This window comes from Ruditapes philippinarum, unplaced genomic scaffold (assembly GCF_026571515.1).
Source record: "Ruditapes philippinarum isolate M1 unplaced genomic scaffold, ASM2657151v2 ctg7603_1_1_1_1, whole genome shotgun sequence".
NCBI lineage: Eukaryota > Metazoa > Mollusca > Bivalvia > Venerida > Veneridae > Ruditapes > Ruditapes philippinarum.
The window spans coordinates 81,852-103,175 of record NW_026854711.1 but is presented as its reverse complement, the minus strand read 5'-3'; positions in this window follow the sequence as shown (position 1 = coordinate 103,175).

Sequence of the window (21,324 nt, the reverse complement as noted above, 5' to 3'; positions counted from 1 at the left end):
AAATCTAAAATCTCTGCAGTTTATCACAGTCTTAAAAGTATTAATTGTGTAAAATTATGTAAAGTAAACAAAAACGACATAGAGAAAAGATAAGCAAAACTATAAATATAACCTTATATAGAATAGAAAACTGCATGTCATTTAAAGTGCCATTATCTTTTGTATGGTTAAGAGCTAAATAAACATGCCGAAAATGTATGATTTTGTAAAAGACCTTTGGCTTAACTTTATGGTACTTTTTACACCATTGTTAGTATTGCATGTAATAATAGTAAAATATTTCTGCAATAAATTCTCTTAATAACATGAGACTAAGTTTGAAAAACATAAAACCTATATGAAGCCGAGAATACAAAAGATAGATGTTGATAAAAAGTATATCTTAGATAAAATGTAAAACTCATCAACAGGTAATAGATCTTTGAGACAGGTGTTCGGATTATCCTTGTACTGGTATTGGTAAATTAAACATGCTTTTTATCCTTAATTACAGACGTTGTCAGAAAGTCGTGTGTCTGTTGTAGTGCTTCCGAGTGTTTAGCACGATCAAAACGATTTGTGATATTTTTTATTAATAGAGTGCAGAGTAAAATTAAACTTGTAATCAGTTTAAAGGCACAATGGGTCTCAGATTTCAATATTTTTTAATTATTTAGAAATGTCAAACATGTGTTAAATAATAATTTGATAACGGGTAAGAGCACGTTAGATATACAACAAGTGAAGAAGAAACTCTGAATATACGGTAATGCGTCTTAAAGATAGCAAAATGTAAACAACGCAACGAAGTTTTTTGACTTCCATACAAAATACAGATTCACTATATTTATTCCAATTGCAATCATAACAAAAAAAGCTCAAGATTGTTTATGTATGTGACAAATTAGATTTTATTTTTGGAAAATGAAACAAGATAAAAAAAATTGAAATTGAGAATTTCAATTAAAAATGATAGCATTTCTTAGGCATATTTTACCTCTAACGTATAACACTTTAAAATATCTGGTATACTTTACACTTAACCGTTTGACATTATAATTATTTAATTCATTTCAGTATGTAAATACATGGCATTTCATGGATCAAAACAAGAAACATATTTTATCAAAAGCTGAAAATAATATACTTGAACTAATTGCATTCATATAAAGTGTTACATTAAAGCCATTTGATATAGAGCTACGAATAAGATTTGTGAAAGTGTTGTGCAGTTGGTTTATACAAATTTATTTTAGTTCGATTGTGTTGGAAGCTATAAGCTTATTGAAACACTCTCGAATCCGTTCCTGGAACCAACCAGTACTAAGCAATGAATGTTAAGTTTCTTGCTCAAGGAAACAACGGCTTGCCCCTGACAGGGTTTGAACCCACGCGGTCAGCAATCCTTAGATTACTAGTCCGACGCGTTAACCACTCGGCCACGCCGCCACCTTTTTCTTCATAATTGTACTGATTTAAATGTCATACTGTAAGTAATAGCCACCATAATCTGACTAATAAGAGTCAATGACCGACTCGGTTTGATTCCGACTTAGATAAATCATGTTATCTTGCAAAATGACTCATGTCCCTTTAACTGGTTATGCTATGCCCGGGTCTGAAAGAGCAGTTCGTTTGGCGGCGGGTCCGATTACATTGAGTTGATGACAGTAATAAAATGTAAGATGCATCAATGCACTTAACCTTCCAACTTTGGATATTTATATTATTGGATATACCCAGTAATGGTAATACAGTATAAAACAAAATATGGTTCTGCGTTGTTTAGTATAACTGTTACATAACAAATATAATAGACCGTGACTCAGAAATCGCTGGTTCAATATAAATATTACTAGTAAGACTTACAAGAGCAGCACGATCATATCTAAAATGTTTTAAGTAAACATCTATATGATAATAAGAGACAATTAGAAAAGGAACTCCCCTGACGTCACCTATTATGGGTTAAAATTGTATTAACTCCCAATACAAATGTTTTGGAATAACTAAGCTATGCGTTAAATTGCATGCAATAATTCCGTAATGACATACGGTTTAACAAGAAATGTGTCCATAGGACACGGATGCCCCCACACACCACTGTTCTGTCAATCTTATGACTCTAGGTCAAATATTTTTGGACTACATGTGCCACAAGTTGAAAACTAAAACTCAACAAAGGGCCATAATTCTGTTAAATTTGAACGCAGCGAAAATTCCTTCCTTTACTACCATCTACACATTAAGGTTGTTCATCCCTGGAAGTTTAAGCAAAATCTGCCATCCAGTTTAAGAGGAGTTGCGTTCACAAAATTTCTACATAGTATAAAGTGAAAAAATCAACAAAGGGATTTAATTCTGTTAAATTTGGTCGCAGCAAAAATTCCTTCCTTAACTACCATTTACACATTAAGGTTGTTCATCCCTGGAAGTTTAAGCAAAATCTGCCATCCGGTTTAAGACGAGTTGCGTTCACAAAATTTCTAGATAGTATATAGTGAAAAAATCAACAAAGGGCCTTAATTCTGTTAAATTTGGTCGCAGCGAAAATTCCTTCCTTTACTACCATCTACACATTAAGGTTGTTCATCCCTGGAAGTTTAGGCAATATCTGTCATCTGGTTTAAGAGGAGTTGCGTTCGCAAAATTTTGTACATAGTATAAAGTGAAAAACTCAACAAAGGGCCATAATTCTGTTAAATTTGGTCGCAGCAAAAATTCCTTCCTTTACTTCCATCTACACATTAAGGTTGTTCATCCCTGGAAGTTTAAGCAAAATCTGCCATCCGGTTTAAGAGGAGTTGCGTTCACAAGATTTCGGGACGTACGGACAGACGTACGGACGGACGGACTGACGGACGGACGTACGGACCGACAAGTGCAACGCTATATGCTCCCACTTTGTGGGGGCATAAAAGTCACACTCGCGTTGTACAGGTGATAATTATACTATGATTACGTTATTTCTACATAAATAGCATAATCTGAATACTCTCTTGTAAAGTTGGTTACTAATTTCCTAAATGGAGAAATGTAATGATCATTATAATGATTTATGGTATTAGATTATAGTATTTAATTACCTGTCAGAATTAACTACTTTATTACTATACTTTTTGTCTATAACTGAAACAATTTTATGAGTTTGTTTTCATAATTTGCGTTACAATATGCTTGCTCAATAACGTTACGGTATAGACATACCTTGACGGTCTACCAATGAAATGTGTCATATTTTAACAGAAATGTTAAAAATAAAGCAGGAAGTATTTGACACGAACGTTTTGTTTTCATATAATGAACATTACAGATTCATTCTACAAAATGCCAAGATAACTTGACAAGTTTACATGAAAAGTGATTGTTTTATGCAGGTGGGATTGGAGAAGCATGAAAGATGAATGCAGAAACTGTGTGATTATAGCTATGGGGATGTAAAACAGAGTTCAACATATTTCATTTACTCGTAAGTAATGTATTAAATATATATTTAACCAAATATAACTAAGGGCTGATTCTGAAACTAAACTGAGAATGTGAAAATCAAAATGTTGGTATAATTGAGATTTCTCATTAAAAAGACAGATAAATGAAACATTTTTCTACACCCATTAGCAACGGCTTAAGCAGCATCGTTTGCAACATTTTCTAAATTGTCATTTTAAGCATTCTTTAAGTTGTCTATATTTTACTATAATTTTGAGAGAATGAATATTGTTTTAATTATCATATACATAAAAGTAAACTTATTGTCCATACAGCTTGCAATGTTAGTGAGAAAACCTTTTAATTAGTTCTCCATCAGAATATATAGGTACAGTTGTATTTCCGTGTCTATCTTTTGTTTAACTATTGCTTGTTGAGCGTTGTTTTTGGATATATACGTAAATGTATATTGTCTTTACATAAAATATGCAGAATTATTTGTCTTTTTAACTTTTAACTTGAAATAAGTTACAACTTGGAGGTACTTCCGTTCTTAGTTATGTCTTTTTATGTTAACAAACATAATTATATACACAAAACAATTTCAATATCAAAGAAAAGGAGTAGAAAGCTAAATTCTATTTTAAGAAACACTCTTCTTGAAATGTGGCAACAATTATTAATGGTGGCATAATTATGTTTCCAGATTTTCAAAAAAGTCAATATCCTGTTTTCGTTCTTGTCTTGTTAATAATTGATGATTGAAAAAAGAGATATTTCCATTTGAAAGAAATGATTATATTTATTTATACTGCCGCCAAGATATCTACTTTTGATACTTCATATTATCATATCATACAAACACATAATGTATTTTCGCAATATGTTTTCACTTAACATGATGAAGGGATAGTTGCTTTGTCAAATCATTTAATTTGCAAAACGTTTGTCAGTTGTACAAAAAACATAATGACATCGAACAAAAATTATCAATATAATAGTCGCAAGCTTTTAAAAAAAGCACAAAAAACACACAATGTATCGCAATATTATATATGTACATCATTTAAATCAAATGGCAATAGCTTGCAATTAACGAATGCATTGTATGAGTATATTTTATATGTAATACAAAAATTCATTACAAGTATTGCATTTCAAACGAATGGCAAAAATGGCCATATATGTGTATCAAATTGAGACTTTCAAATGATGCCATGATGACCGCCGTATGAACAAAGGCTGCGGATATTTCTAAATTTAAAATTTCACCATTTTTGAGTTTAAATGCTGAATTCTGCTTAAGGCGGTGCTAGTGGTCGTGGACGGTAACTTCTACTTTTCAGTACCGTCCATGAACAGACTCAATCAAACCGAGCCTGCAACATTTTCAATTTTGTCGTTTTGGGCGTTCTTTAGGGATTCTGTTTTTTCTCTTTCTTCTTATTTAATATTGGCAATGTAAAACATATTGTTGACACCGGAATATAAGATATAGTTAGAGTGTGTTTATCCGTTCCCTTGGATAAACATAACCGTTTGCTTTCGTAAGGGTCTAATAAGTTGGTAGTACTAGAAATAAAACACAAACTGATAGAGTCATGATTCATTATAGTAAATAAGAAACATTCGACTAGTCCTTTGAAGCAAATGTACAACTAATTCGCTATTTGTAATTATAGTTAATTGCAACATTTATTGTAAAAATAAAAACAGATAAATCTCATTATTTGGAGAATGCGTCAGTAAAAATATTAATATACTGGCAATTAACACAATTTATGACACCTCTATGTACAACCATTTGGAAAAGGGTTATTATCTTATTTTTCACCCTGATAATCGTTTAATAAGTGTATCTATTATAATAAATGCATCAGTTGCCATTAAAACAATGATCATATGTTTTATGCCTTGCAAATGTTTATATGGTCTTAGATTTATTTCGCAAAAAGAAGGTTTGCTGACGAAAAGATGATTAGATATACTAATAACATAAACAAATAACTTACTGAATAAGTATGGACTTTTACTAATTAATCCAAGTTGTTTTTTATATGTTTAAAGAAGCAAGCATGTTTTAAGCTCTAATATTATCTAATGGTCGAAGTAGAAACAAAAAAGTGTGTAATCGAATTGACCTAGTCGGTGGCACTTACTTACTATCCTTTTGAGTTATATAACATATGAGGAAATATCAATTTTACAGCCATTTGGGACATATGATATTCCAAAACAGCAATATACGTAACACGGGTTTGGGGTATCCTTTTATGCTTAAGATCTTCATATGCTATTTTTAAGATTGAATATCTGCTTTGAAAATTGTTAAATCATATGGAAGTATATACTTTTAGATGTACTTTGGACGTTTACCTTTCTTTGACACTTAAAAAGAGATATCAACAATAATTTATCTAATTATTAATGTAAGCTTTATAGACAGTTTATCTTAAACGTTTTATGGAGAAAACAATTTATTTCAAACAAACATAGTTCAATTAGAACTGTAGCATAAATATTGTCAATTTTTCCGTAATATCAAATTCATTCAATTGCTCTCACAAGTTAGGTTAGTCAAAGAGTGGTTTATATTTGAACAATTATTACATCTCAATTGCATAACAATTCAAATTACATCTTTAAGAAAGCTCTGGAAAAAAAACAAGCAAAAATGTCCCACTGAATTTGTTCCTTGTTTGCATTTCATTTAATGACTGACCATAGTGAAATATATGAGGCTCTTATGGCCAGTAATATTTGATTAATTTAAGTGGTAAATACACGAGAATATTTCTCATTCCTGAACTACTCGCCGTATCTTAAAAGATGGTTATAAAAATCAAATATACATTAATTTGATAATATTTTTCATTAAATATTTTACTTATAAAAAGTTATTGTATACTGTGAGGAAAAGCCATGAAATTCATAATATGTTGTTTATGTTTTCAATTTGAAATTATAAACAATATCAAAAAGGGTTTGTTTGTAAAACTGATTGTGCCGTTATTTATATTAGAATTTGCTTTGTGTTACCTTATTTACAGCTGAATACTAAACCATCGGGTACTTATGCAATGTAAAAAATAAATTTATGCTAAGGCTAGCTTTTTGTTTGTTATCATAAAATTAGATAGCTTACCATTGAGATTCTGTTTTGCTATTTGGAAAAAAAACAACGTCATATATGTATAAAACGCAAAATCATATTGCACTAGAAAAAAAAAGAAAAAAAAATAAAATTGGAAAAAAGGGAACGGTAACAAATGTGGTAGTTTACACGCAATGGATCTTTCCGGTTTTTCGTAGCGGAACATTTAGCCACATCTTTTCCATCCATTGCTAGGTTAACTGCTCACAAACAGTATCACAAACATAACCATGTTTTCTTTTGTGCAAACCAGGTCAACCAGTGACTATGTATAATCTCAGTGTAGCAATTGGATAACAATTAAGCCAGTTTACAAACTGTAAGCACTGGAAAGGTCCATCCTTTGCATTTCCACTTTTGTTTTCATATTCATTTATGTTTACATATTTTATTCTCGCACTAATTTTACATTTCGGTACATACAGCTTTTTATTTACCTATAAAAATACCTTTCAACATTTTTTCAGAAGAAATTCTAACAACGTTTTGACTGCTAATTAATTTCCCATAAAAAAGAAGTAAAACAGTTCTGTTGTTCATTAAATTTCCTAATGTTTATAAAAAAACGTGTTAAAATAATAAAAAAATAACCATAGTCATTTCATAAAGTATCTGGCCCGTAACACACATATTTCATATTTTCGATATTGGAACAAGTGTGGGGATGGTGAAGAAATATTTAAGTTGTTTAGAACATTGAAGAACACATAAAATTAAGTAACACAAATTAAAAACCAAACTTGCATGCGAGTTATTCACGTCTTTCACATAAAGTATTATAGAGACGTTATCTGTACATACTTGTTTAGTGTAAAACAAATATACCGATAGATGTATAATTCTATAAAAGGTTCTGACTTATATTTTGTATCTCAATGTTTCATCACAATTTTCTCAGTATTAAACGAAATATTGCTGCAGTAAATTCTCTTACCAAACAGTAACTTGAGATTAAGTTTGAAGAGTCAACAGCATTTGTAAAAACTTAAAAAGAAAATGGTTAATACAAACACTTTGGGATCATCGACTAATTTCCGAAATTTGTATAAAAGTACGCTATAAGGAATGATTTGTTAGTTCCTACTGTAAAAGTTATCAAGTTGCTGAAAGGTATATCACAGTGAGAAGTTAGATCAAATGTTAAACTCATCCTTTCAAAAGGTGTTACTTGGGGTTATTTATTGTTTGTGTCGGTAAGTGAAACATGTTTTATATTTTAGAGTTACATTATGCCCATTGCTTTTTTTCTTTTTCAAGTTGAGCTGAACTGATAATATACTTCGAATTATCGGCTGTTTAAATGGTGAATGACCCACAGTTGGTATTTGAAAATGTTTTGGATAAATATAAATCTGGAAAAAATATAATAAAAATACCCCTCTCGTTTTATACATTGAATGTTCTACGTAAATTCCTATGGATATTTACAGAACTTGCTTGGGTTACCTGGGTTATTTATCATTTGTTTATGCGAAGTGAGCTATTAGATTGATAGCACTAATGCCCAAAAATAATTTTGAGTTCAAAGTAAACTGACATTTAAGCATTATGAAAGAAGGAAGTTGTCACAATGTGTGTAAAAGTATAGTGCTATTAAAGTCCTTTTCCAAAATAAACATTATACACAGCATGTTCAATTTCACTTTTTCAAAAAGGAAAGGACATGTTGTAACTAAAATTAACAATGTTAGAGCTACTTGACAAGTGTGTAAATGCAATTAATCATGATATCACATCTGCGGATTTTAAATGTTAAACATAGCATGACGTAAGTGATCTAGATATCAGTTTATTCAAATATAAAATAAACCAGGACTCTTATAATTAACTTCTTTAACGATCTTTAAAGTTTTCGACAAAAAGACACCTTCATATAATTTAATTACCACGATGACTTATAACATTACTTACAAATGAAACATTAATATGAATAGTTTTATTGCTTAATATTGCAAATATTTAAGATTTGAAATGTAAAAAAAAACTTGCGTTTGATATATATTTATACTAAATTGAAGTGTTAACTGACTACATAAAATAAATGATTACAGCAACCTAGTGCAAACTTGTACATTTTGAATACTGCGGCATCAAATCATTAAAAACATATGGTGGTACGGCTGATCTTGAGTACATTCCATTCATTAAGGTAATTAAATAAAATCGAAAAAAAGCTTAAGATCGAATTCCGTTCAATGAGTAGAAGTGATCCAAGCTAATAAAGGTGTGTGTATTAAACAGGTGTCTCAAAGTTTATTTGAATTACGGATTAGTTCCCCTCGTTAAATCACAATAAAACAACAAAGACATCTAGGTCGATTAAACTGTTATCATGCTATATTAGTCTTAGAGAGGTTAATATTTGAATATAAATTGCAATTTAATTGCACAGCTATTTGCAAAGCTTCATTGAGAAAGCTCTGAAAACAAAGAAAGAGGACCAACCGAGTTTTTCCTTCCTTGTATTGATTATAATAAAAATATATTAGGTTATTACCTCCTTTGATAGCTTTATGATTAAAATGGTAAATAAATGGGGTGAACAAAATCATGTATATATTAATATTTAAACCGAGTTAATACAAATGGAAAAAAGTTTTTCTTTTTTTATTTTTACTGGTAAGTAGAGACTTTTTATTGCTAGGACAAACATACAATGCAATGAATATATATGATTGATAAAATAAAATTTTCGGCTCGGTTTGATTCCGCCAATGAGAAATCATGGAAAAGGAAACATGTCCACGGTCTCTTCAACTTTTTTAAATGAAACATAATGTTTATGACTATAGTCTTTATGATTTGAAGGAAGAGATGGGAGTAGTTCGTTGTGGCGTTACGGATACAATAACATATAGTTGATAAAAAGGTTTAAAATGTAAGGTGCAGCATCGCCCCAAAAATGTACTTTACATTGTTGAATATTTATAGAATAAATGGTAAGACGCTACAATATACAAATGACTGTGATAGCCGCTGTAAGCCAATAACTGTCTTCAACATCACTTACATAATCTGAACACTCTCTTGTTAAATTGCTTATACGTTTGCTAAATAAAGAAAATAAGTGATCATGATCAAAGGAATGATCAAATGTTTATTTGATGAAGATGCCTGTAATAAATGTTATATTTTGATATAATCATATGTATTATGTATTATATTATTAATTGTATTGCATAACCATTCTGATATTTCTTCTTGAGTATGTGTAGAAATTAGTACAACTTCTCATTATTACAGTTTATATTTCTATTGTAATAGCGGCATAAGATAACTTGTCAAGGTAGCTTTCCTAAGAAACAATATTCAAATTACTCCTCTGGTAATCTGTCATTTAAATTAGTCGTACAATGAAGGTCTATAAATAAAATGGGTCATGAGAATAAAGCAGGAACTATTAGACATGAATGTTGTATTTTCCTTTAATGACAATAACAAATTCATTATACAAAAATCCCAGATTACTTGACAAGATTACAGGAAGAGTGATTTTGATGAAAGTTATTGCTTGAGAATATACAACGGAGTTAGAAATAATTTTGTTGTTTGTCTCGAAACTCGAGATACACATTTGTTTTATTGCTACAAACTGTTATTTACCAAGCTGATTGTGCATGCCGTTTGTTTTTAATATTGGTATTATCTTGAAACATTACTTGTCAGATGTTTTGTTTAAGTTGCTATGGAGTGTCAAAGCTAAAGAAATACTAGATACTTTACTTTCTTAAACTTTGATTTGAAACAGCAGATTAAATCTTTCAAGATGAGCATAAGTTGTCAAGTTAGCATGTACATTGAATGCAATAGATTTAGAAAGAAGAAGATCTCACTATATTACAAAACCCTTTTTTGTTAAATTTATGTTGCCGAAACATGATTGCATAAACATGTGCAAAAATTAAAATAAACATAATGTTTATGACTATAGTCTTTATGATTTGAAGGAAGAGATGGGAGTAGTTCGTTGTGGCTTTACGGATACAATTACACATAGTTGATAAAAAGGTTTAAAATGTAAGATGCAGCATCGCCCCAAAAATGTACTTTACACTGTTGAATATTTATAGAATAGAACATATACCTAAATGGTAAGACGCTACAATATACAAATGACTGTGATAGCCGCTGTAAGCCAATAACTGTCTTCAACATCACTTACATAATCTGAACACTCTCTTGTTCAATTGGTTATACGTTTGATTAATAAAGAAAATAAGTGATCATGATCAAAGGAATGATCAAATGTTTATTTGATGAAGATGCCTAGAATAAATGTTATATTTTAATAAAGAATATACAATGGAGTTAGTAAAGTTAGCATGTACATTGAATGCAGTAGATCTAGAAAGAGGAGAAGATCTCACTATATTACAAAACCCTTTTTTGTTAATGTTGCTGAAATATGATTGCATAAACATGTGCAAAAATTTCAACATATTCATGTACGTATATGGCTATTTGTGTATAGGAACGCAAGCGTGTACTTTGAATATATACCATTTGGTCTATTGAATATATATTGCGACACACATACTTTCAAAGGTTGGTCATATTTGGGATTTCATTGAATGAACAGATGCTGAATTGAATTAATGGTGCTATTCTGGCGTCATAATGAGCAGAACTGCCTAAAAAGTATATTTTAAAAATGTAACACATTATAATATACACCTTTTGGTTTCTATCAATACCTGAGATGGGACAAGTTTTGGCGTTTAGTGAACTCCCTAAAAGACGACATTAAATCAGGCATAATATTTGTTATCTTCAAAAAATAATTTCACTAACTGTCAAAAGACCATCGATTGTGAATTTAATTCATAACACATATTTGCTTGTTTATTTATCCAACCTTATCTAATTCATCATTTAATATGGAATATTAACGTTCCGTACATAGTAACAAAACAAAATCTGTTTTAATGCTTTTAAAAAAACGTATTCTTTTAGTCATAAAATATATAAATGATTGGTTCACATATTTTATTTGAATATATATGGATTAGGACAAAAAAGAATCTTATTTATATACAATGCCGTTTCCATATTCATTGTGATATGAGCGATATCCTTCATGCTTGGTAGGTTCATACATAGGGTGGTCATTTAACTTTAAAACTGGCTTCCTTTCCGTCAAGATCACCGCTTCTTTAATATAGCCCTCACTTGTTTACTTTAAAGTTTGTGTTTAATATTGAATGAGAACGTACCTATTGACGATCCTACTTCTTCTTCCTATCAGTTTATATGAATCATTCATAATTTTATTTATAAAGGAAATAAGTTAAATACAATGTAAGTAATACCTTATTGGTGTAATTGAATCAAAGTAAATATTAAAAAGTAACATTAGGAACAACTATAATTGGCCAACAGAGTATACATAATTAATTGTGAACCGTGCGAGTATGACGTTAAAGTCATGTCATGGATGTTTTTCTTTCCTTTCACAGGTAATAAAATTGTCAGATCATGGCATATGTGATAGCCGGTAGTTTTTCTCTGTTAACAATTCAAGTATTAGACTAAGAGTATTATATTACATCTGCTGAAACCGAAAGAAAATTTTAAAATTAATAACATTAAGTACATTATTGGATGCTAACCATGTTACCATTAATCTCCACACATTAACCACTAGATTCCTTTATTAATTGGACACAATGAATACAATAAAATATGTATATTTACTATTTACTATATAAACTTTTATGTAATTCGAGTTTAATAAAAATACTTCTAAGTAATATTCAACAAAAGTACTTCTTTTTACAGCATCGTAAATGTTGAAGCACATTACGTACAATTAGTTTTCATGTAATTTTGTTGTGATAAATGCTTCCGAGGGATCACTTTGTTTCCAGACTTTTTGTGTGAGTATTTCAAAATAAGACAGTTTGTAAACCAACCTGGCTACATACCGTTCAAATCGGGTGAAGCACAGACTTATGTATATTGATAAACAAATCGAGAGAAAAGAAAAGAGTATATTTTAGTCTACTTATCATTAAAAGAATATGATAATGATAAAAATAATTTTGATAAAAAACTAAAATGGAATATTACACAATTCTGTGTTATGATTATAGCCAGCACATGTGATTTTATATAACGTCAATTATCATTTTGAGATTTGTTTAGTCCTATTCAGGCTTTATTCGCGTACATAATGTAAAACTGTACCTGATGACTACTGTTTACAGCTGTAAAGAAATAAAATATCATTTCTGAATGTATTGTTGTCACAGGATCATTACGTAGGCCGGTAAGCCTGAGTGAGTAATTACAAAGTATTTGAATGATAAACATTGCATTATTAATCTGCAATGCAAGACAATTAATACCTATTTCCTAAACATATATCGTGCAATTATGCGTTCGATTTCTTGATCTCTGTTAGCATGGTAATTGTGATGTGAAGCGTGTTAAAATTTCATCTATATGCCTTGTATAATATTATAACGCTTGTCCCAGTCCTATTATATTCTTTGAATCCATCATATTTTATGTTATATGACATTGTTATGCTTTGCTGGTTTCCCTTACATTTAGTATTAATCTTTGAAAGTTAAATTCTTAACAATTGATAATGATGGTTAAATAAAACTTATCCTAACTTAACTATGGACTTAGTCATGCGGTTAAATCTTTTGGCAACAAGAGTCTTAACTTTTGTAAATATTTGAATCAACTTTTTTGTATTTAACCGTAAACGTAAGAATTTTACACGTTCACCACGTAATTTACTCATTGACAATTCAATTCCGATATATAGGTATAATACAACCTCAACTGTTATCAAACATCATTAATATTATTAACATAACTTTATTTCAATGCAAAACGGAATTGATTTCAACATTATTTGATTAATTTGATATAATTTTATATTTAAAATTCGATACCAAAAATTGATTACATAATTAAGTTTTCATATTCAATCCAAACAATGATGTATGTCAATTGATCTTGCGAGATATTGAAAATGTTGAAGGCTCGGTTTGATTGAGCCTAATCATGGACAGCACTTGAAAGTACAACTTACCGTCCCCGCCCCCATAAAACCTAAATTTATAGACCCAAAATCGAGGAAAGGAATAGTTATATATTGAGTGAGGCTGCTGTAATATTACAATATACCTGAAACGAGGTAAGTTGATGTCAAATGCCGCCAACGAATGTCACATATTATATAATGCAAGCAACACTTTTTGTGACACGCCATATTCGATATCGCGTAGTTTATACTCCATTAAAAAAGGACACCATGCTAGTATACCTACTTTTTAACTGTCATATACAAAGCTCAAGTTTATTAGAACACTATGTATGAGTATTAACACTCTTCATCTACGGATATATATATTATTCATATTTTCAGTTCAGGTAAATATATTGTAAGTCGCAATAACTTTTTATAAATAGAAATCTATTGAAATTATGAAGTTTTATATTTTGATTTTCTCATTATAGGAATAAAATGTGAACGATTTTAAAGTATTTTTTTTATTTTAATGTAACACTTAAACTACTTATTCAAGAATAAAATATAATTGATATTAAAAGCTGTTAATCCCATCTGTCAGTATGATTAAATATATAAAGCATTGGTAATAATAAATTCCTCATTCAGTGAAAACAATTGCCTACCACTAATATATATATAAAATCGTTTTTATTCTATGTTCCTGAAGTGCTTGAAGTGGTTTCTGTCGATCATACAATTAATAGACTTATTGCCTACACTTTCATCTGGAAAGTGAAGAAATGAAAAATCCTTTATTGCCAAGGGCTTCATAACCACAGACCCTGTACGGCTTCGTGTTGGGGTTGCGATCTTTCCTTGATGATCTTGTTTATCATATTTTACATGAGAACCAAACTACAACTCTGATTAAAGTACACTTTCCTAAGTCAAAGTTTTAAAAGGAAGGCTTAGCAAGCAGTAGCGATATAACATATATTTTATTAGCTCGAGTAAGTTTTATTTAAATCATATAAATATACAATACTTTATAATATAATAAGGAATATGTAAAAGCATATGAATATGATAATGATGGTCGTATGAAATTAAACATAACAGTACATTTATTTTGATGTGAACTACTAAATGGTTAATTTCAAGAATTTTGTACTATCATCAAGCTATTTTCTTGGCTAGAAAACTGCCGAGTCTAAAAATTGAGGAGTAAATACATTATTGGAACATCCATGCCTTCCCCACATCCTCATCGAAATGAATTTGCTCATTTATGTGTGTGTGTGTTATGACATATATATTAGATAATAATTAAATTTTATTGCAATTAAACTTAAAACATAAGTAGATAATGTCGATTAATAATAAGTAGTTTTGAGAAAATTTAAGTTGAACAATATGTGTTACCCGTTAAAAAGTTATATTAATATAGTTGTCGAGGAGGCAAAGAGGAAACGCTTCAATATAAAGAAAAAAAACAAATTATTTTGTCATATATTTATAATTGAACTCCTCAAAAATTTGGTTCTTTTCAAGCCATAATGTATCACAGTATATACAAAATATAATCGTTGGATGAATCAGGCATTAGAACAAAATGATATACTCGTACTAATGAGGGCATATAATTAGACAAAAGAAAGATGAAGAAAATTGATGCTCTCCGAACCTATACATTGCAATGCACACCAGTCATCATAAGTAAAGCAATGAAAGAAAGAGTGAAAAGCAAGTTTTTTGCACCAGTGACGTTATCTCTTATGACCCTTATCTCAAACCAGGGTAAAATAAGTGATGATTTCCAGATAGGTATACATGACGTACTCGTGGCTAAAAAGAGTCACAAAGTGTCAGCGGAAGATCAACTTTATATATTTTTGAAAATTAACATGTTTACTGAAATCATTAAGAATGATAATATCTAGAGACGTAAATATGTTTAGATTATGTTTAGCGTTTCAAATTAGAGGAAAACATTTGGTTTATTACTTAAACAGAAGTTCAGGGGAATGATAAACAACAACAACAAAACATCAACAGCAACATAAAAAACATTTACTGTACTGACTTGTCTCTATTGTTTTTCAATTACATACATGTCTATATAAATATCCTCAGGAAAATATTGGTAATGTAGAGAGTGTGACAGTTATACTTTATGCAGTTTTTATATTTTAACCAAAACATTTGTGATTTGCCATTACAATAGTCATTTTTAAATATACAACTGATTCCTCTCAGATTGATAGTGAACAAAATAGAATAGCAGAATCGTAATTCGTTTGTTTTATATCCAATTCGGGACACATTTATTACTTTTCTATATACAAACTGCTTGAAAAGTCAAATAAACATATTGTTTGATGAACAACAATCAATAACGAAGTACATGCCTTTCTTATATACGACAATTGTGTAACATAAAAGTTTCCCAACCATCACTTGAAGGCCATAAAGCAGGAGTACTACGTTAACAGGTTGCCAAGATTGAATCCGCGTGCTGCATAAATTGTTATAACGTAAACATGTGTCTAATTATATATGAATGAAATGCACGAGTTGATCGAGCATTGATTGAAAACCTATTGCTCTATTGAAATATTTATGAGAAGAAATATTGAGATTTGTTTACAATAAAAAAACGAGGTATCCTTCCGATTCATCTGAAAACGTTAAATATCAGATGGAAATATATGTGTATTGTAATAAGAATTTTGCGCGAGTTGCCCGTACAGACAGAAATAATTTGTTTTACTGTGGTAACATGGCTCTGTTGAGTTACCGCTAAACAAAGAAAGCGGGTATCACATGCCGGATATTTTGTCTTGCGTTTTCTTCCAAATTATCATCTTTTCTTTCATGTGCTATGACATTCTATCATTTGTAAATTTTATAACTCAATTAAATGTTATGTCAGCTAACGTTAATAACATTTTATCCGTAACTATTAATTACAATAGCAAATGAATTTAAATCCTCATTCTAAACTGCGAAATAACGTCATTTTAACGCAGTTCATGAATGAAATGTGCTAAAATGACATCATTGTAAAGCACACAACTCATCTGTTACCCTTCATGTCAGACAAATGTCAGGAAGGGATTATTTATTGATAACTGATTTGTCGTATTCATAAAGCACTTTTTGAGTCTCTAATTCTTTGTGACGAATGTCACATTTTATAACGATATATCAAATAATTCTCTTTAAAGTAGTCCTTTCAAAGATGTTTTGTGTGTGTTATGTAAGTAACCTTATATCATATTTATATATTGCCCTTATTTGAAATTACGTTTTGATTTGTAATGTGAAATAGAACGATTTAGTTTAAACTTAATAACACTCATTGAAATAACTCTGCATACTTAGAAACTTTAACTAAGTAAGTGCACGAAAAAGTAATATCTTTGTATTTGGTTTGATAATAATTATTGTTTTTATGCGGTGTTTTACTTACTCTGGCTATCAATCAGTCAAAAAACATCTCTGTACTGTGTCAGGCACTGACAATAATTGAGAATATACATCAGTGCCTTGAAAAATATCAGGCAGACCGTTTTTCTTTCATTATTGCTGCTGTCCAAATCAATGTTAATAAGGCAATGATGTTCCTGTTCATTCTTACAAATAACTTTATTGGAAAGATTGCAATACCATATCGTAATAAAAATATGTACTTATTTTTTTCTTTGGTTAGGTTACGTCGCATGAACACAGTATAGGTCATATGGCGACTTTCCATTTTTACTGGTGTAGGAGCACCTCAGGAGCTCCACTTAAAGTAAAAAACAATGCATTAGCCTTATCATTAAATGCTTGTATAAACCCTTCTTTCCATCTTAAACACATTAACTTATCATCATTCGTAAATGTGCGGTAGAAGGGAATCAAAATACAATATTCATTCTAAATATATTGAGTTATGTTATTGATCATAATGATATAAGCTCTGAGTTAGATAAATGAATCCAGTAGTCTATGATAGAATGTGATGAAAAGCTAGTGATAGGCAGAACGTAATTAACAGTGCTGGTCATTGAAATCTGGAAACAATGTGATCCTTCGGAAGCATTAGTTACAACAAAATGACATGAAAATTGCAGACAAATTGCAACATCCCTCACGCCACTTAACACCGGCTTGAGCGGTACTCAAGAGCGGTACTCAATTCTCAACACATAATAGTGCTGGCATCAATGATTCCGAACATAAACATTATTGAACTGTGAAGTTCCCTTGCGAATTAAGGTCATTTTCTTGTTGTATATTATATATTGCATAGCTCGTGCGTTAAATAAGTGGTTTCATATACTGTTAATCGGATCTGAAAAACAAGACTGATTGGGAAATAATGAACACAGACGGCGCTAGACTGTAATATCGTGTTTGCCTTCAAACCAATACTGAATTAACAACATGCAAAATGTTAACGAAATATAATGGGTACAAATGATGGCCATTGACAAGAATAATGTTTACAATTTTTCTTACTGGAGTAAACATACTATGACTTCTGTGAGAAATTTGATACATTCCGCACATAGTTTGGTATCTAAAGGCTTTTTTTTTCTTCTTTCTAAAACTATTTTAGTGCATTGATCAATTTTCCAGATACAAAGTTACGGTTTGTAGACGTTTGGCAAGATGTGTGATTCAATCACAAATATAAAACAAGTTAAAGATAATACAAAAGATAATACAAAAATAAATAGAAATAAAATTGTAGCTGTCAGTCGTTACACAATGTATCAGACTGATTATGAAATTTCGTCTTTATGAACCAAGATAAGTTAGAACTTGAGGTACCTGTCTATCAATATGTCTATTAGAATTGAAGTGATGTAGGTAAATCTGTAAATCTTGATAACTTTTTTGACAGTTCACAAAATCAGTCGTAGGATTACATTTACATGCAATTGTACTAATACTGTCTACTTTTGTGTAAACGAAATGCGAACATGTGCAAAATAGACAGCAATATATATGAAAATATGTTGTAAAAGTAGCACACAAAAACAATTTGTTATGAAATATACTCCTTATACACTTTTTATTTCAATATTCGCGTACTAAAGTAAAGTGTATTATAAGGCGCAAACAAAAAAACGTTAGGAACACCCAACACAGCAAAATTGAAAATGTTGCAGCTTATTTTTGAGTTAACAAACATCCCTAGATGTGTTCATACGACGGTTTAAAAAAACTTCATATTCATAAACATCAGTTCTTTATTCGTAGTTTATGCTGAAGTGAGCTCCTCGAATTCGGTGCTTAAAATTTTTAGGACCTCAATCGTCGGTCTGGGGACCTTTGTGGTGTGTAACAGCTAAAATGATTACAAGAATTACGAAAGTAATTAACAGGTGCAATTTTGCTTAATAATAAGAGAAATAGATAAAAAAGATAAATAATAACTTCCCTAATTTGATATTTTGATGAATTTTTATTTTCAATATGAAACTCTTAATTACTTTGTCACACAAAATAACAAACTAACACCTTTTTGCATAAAGTTGAGCTTTTTGTTGCTTCATTTGGTTAATTATTTGAGTAAATATTTTGTGATTTTTAAAGAACTGTCGAAAATCCATCTACAACTGTATCATATTTTTATATATTTTGTTACGATTATGCAAACCTTGTCTGAACATGATACTTAAAGCATTTATGTGATATCCAATCACTTAAATAGATGAAATTTTGATTTCAATTAAAGCTGCAACATAAATATTGTCAAAATTAATTCGATGTTAAACTAAATTTAAGCCTATTTATATTTCTCGTGGTATGCAATTTCCTACGCAGAACACAAGATCTATTAATAACCCCTCGTGGTATGCAATTTCCTACGCAGAACACAAGATCTATTAATAACCCCATTATTCTTAACATACATGTTCAATTTTATGTTTAGTAAATTTTCCGTAATGGCCTTTAATGTTTATAGAATGATTATTATTTGAACACAATCAGAATAAAATAGTAGTCATTCAAATGTATTATTAATGATTTAAGATAGCATAAAGAGCTGCAAAAAATTGTTTTACTAAATTTAATATGTTTATATTTCTGAATTTCAAGTCATTTAAGTATATAAAAAATAAGTGATTTCCTAATAATGATATTAGTATAATTGTTCTCATGTCATAGCCATTATTGAGATAATGTATATAGAATTTAAATTGAAACCATTGTCATACCATTTGCATGTATTTCATTGCAGATTTTATATTTGCATTTTTCTTAACAGATTCACAAAAATGTTTTAAATTGTTCGGTATATAACGCTGTTTTAACCAAATATAATACCACAACACTTCTACACACAGGTGATTTTTACAGCCTTTCGCCAGCTTATTAATTTCACACAAAAATAGGAAAATAAACAGCAATGTTGTTGATTACCTTTCCTGATGTTAATGTAAATGTGTAAAAATGATTTAAAAAAAAATATCGTAAAATAGCTGGCCTATATAACACTTACACATAATATCTAAATCTCTTTTTAAAATAGCTATGAAATGTCGAGAGGCATTAAAGTTGTAAAGGCGGATTGATCTTACCGACAAACTTAGTATACATTTTCTTTTTCAAATCAGCATTCAAATTTTCGCAGTGAAAAGATACCTATATGTATTAACAGTGGTAAACATCTGTTGTTTTTTCCTATTACATATCAACACGTAACAGTTCTTTAGACATGTGTTACTTCGGATGATCTACCGCTTGTACCGGCAAAAAAGGGCAGTTAATTTTTAATCTGCATTATGAAAATCGTATAATATAATTGATTTAAACAGGAAAAAGTATCAATAAAATTTTACTCCATGATTCAAAATAAAATATTACTCTGAAATAGAAACATTTCGCTGGGCTTTTTATCTCCAACACAGTATGACCCTTAAGAATATTAAGCATGCCTTGTTTACAAATAAGACAAGTCTAAATTAAAATGAGTGAGAACCTTCAAAACTTGAATGTACAATTTTAAGCAAGGTTTTCAAGTATATTATAGTCTATTATAAATTATAATAATATATATGTATCTTATAGTTATTAAAACATATGTTCACTATTCTTTGAACTAATTGAATTTAGATTTTAATACTATACACTTAATTAGCATCTGTTTAATAGCTTTCTTTTCAAGTATATTAGTTGTTTCATAATAGATATATCTATCTGATTCTCGAACACGTGTGATTTTTTAACGATGAATCTAACCTTTAATTGAACATTTCGTATGATCATCTTTAGAAACTAATGAGCAACGAAAAAAGCAGCAAATTGAATACTTTTTCTTGAAATAAGAGGTATGATCCAGAATTACCTGGAATAAAGCCATAGCGCCATCAATATTTATTTAAAGTTCATATAAAAATGCTATATTTATGCCTAATATATCCTTTTAAAAGGAAATAAATTAAAACAAAACAGACACACACACAAACGCATTATGACAAGCACATGCATTCTTAAGCAAAGTAATACGCATACGGCACAGTCCGTAAAATGTAACAATGTCATATGAGTTGACTCAAAAATCACACTCAAATATTGAGAAAACTTGCAACGATGTGCAATAAAAAATGATGCCTATGAATAACCATGTTCTCATACCACAATGAACATGTTAAATCACAGTTGAGTCGGCGGTTTAAATTCTGCTTATTTTATTCTTTAAAAAATAAGTTTTGTGTAAACAAAATTAAAAAATTAAAACAAAGTTAAGATTCAGTATATCTTCAGTTAGGATTTTGTGAAAAAAAAATTCAAA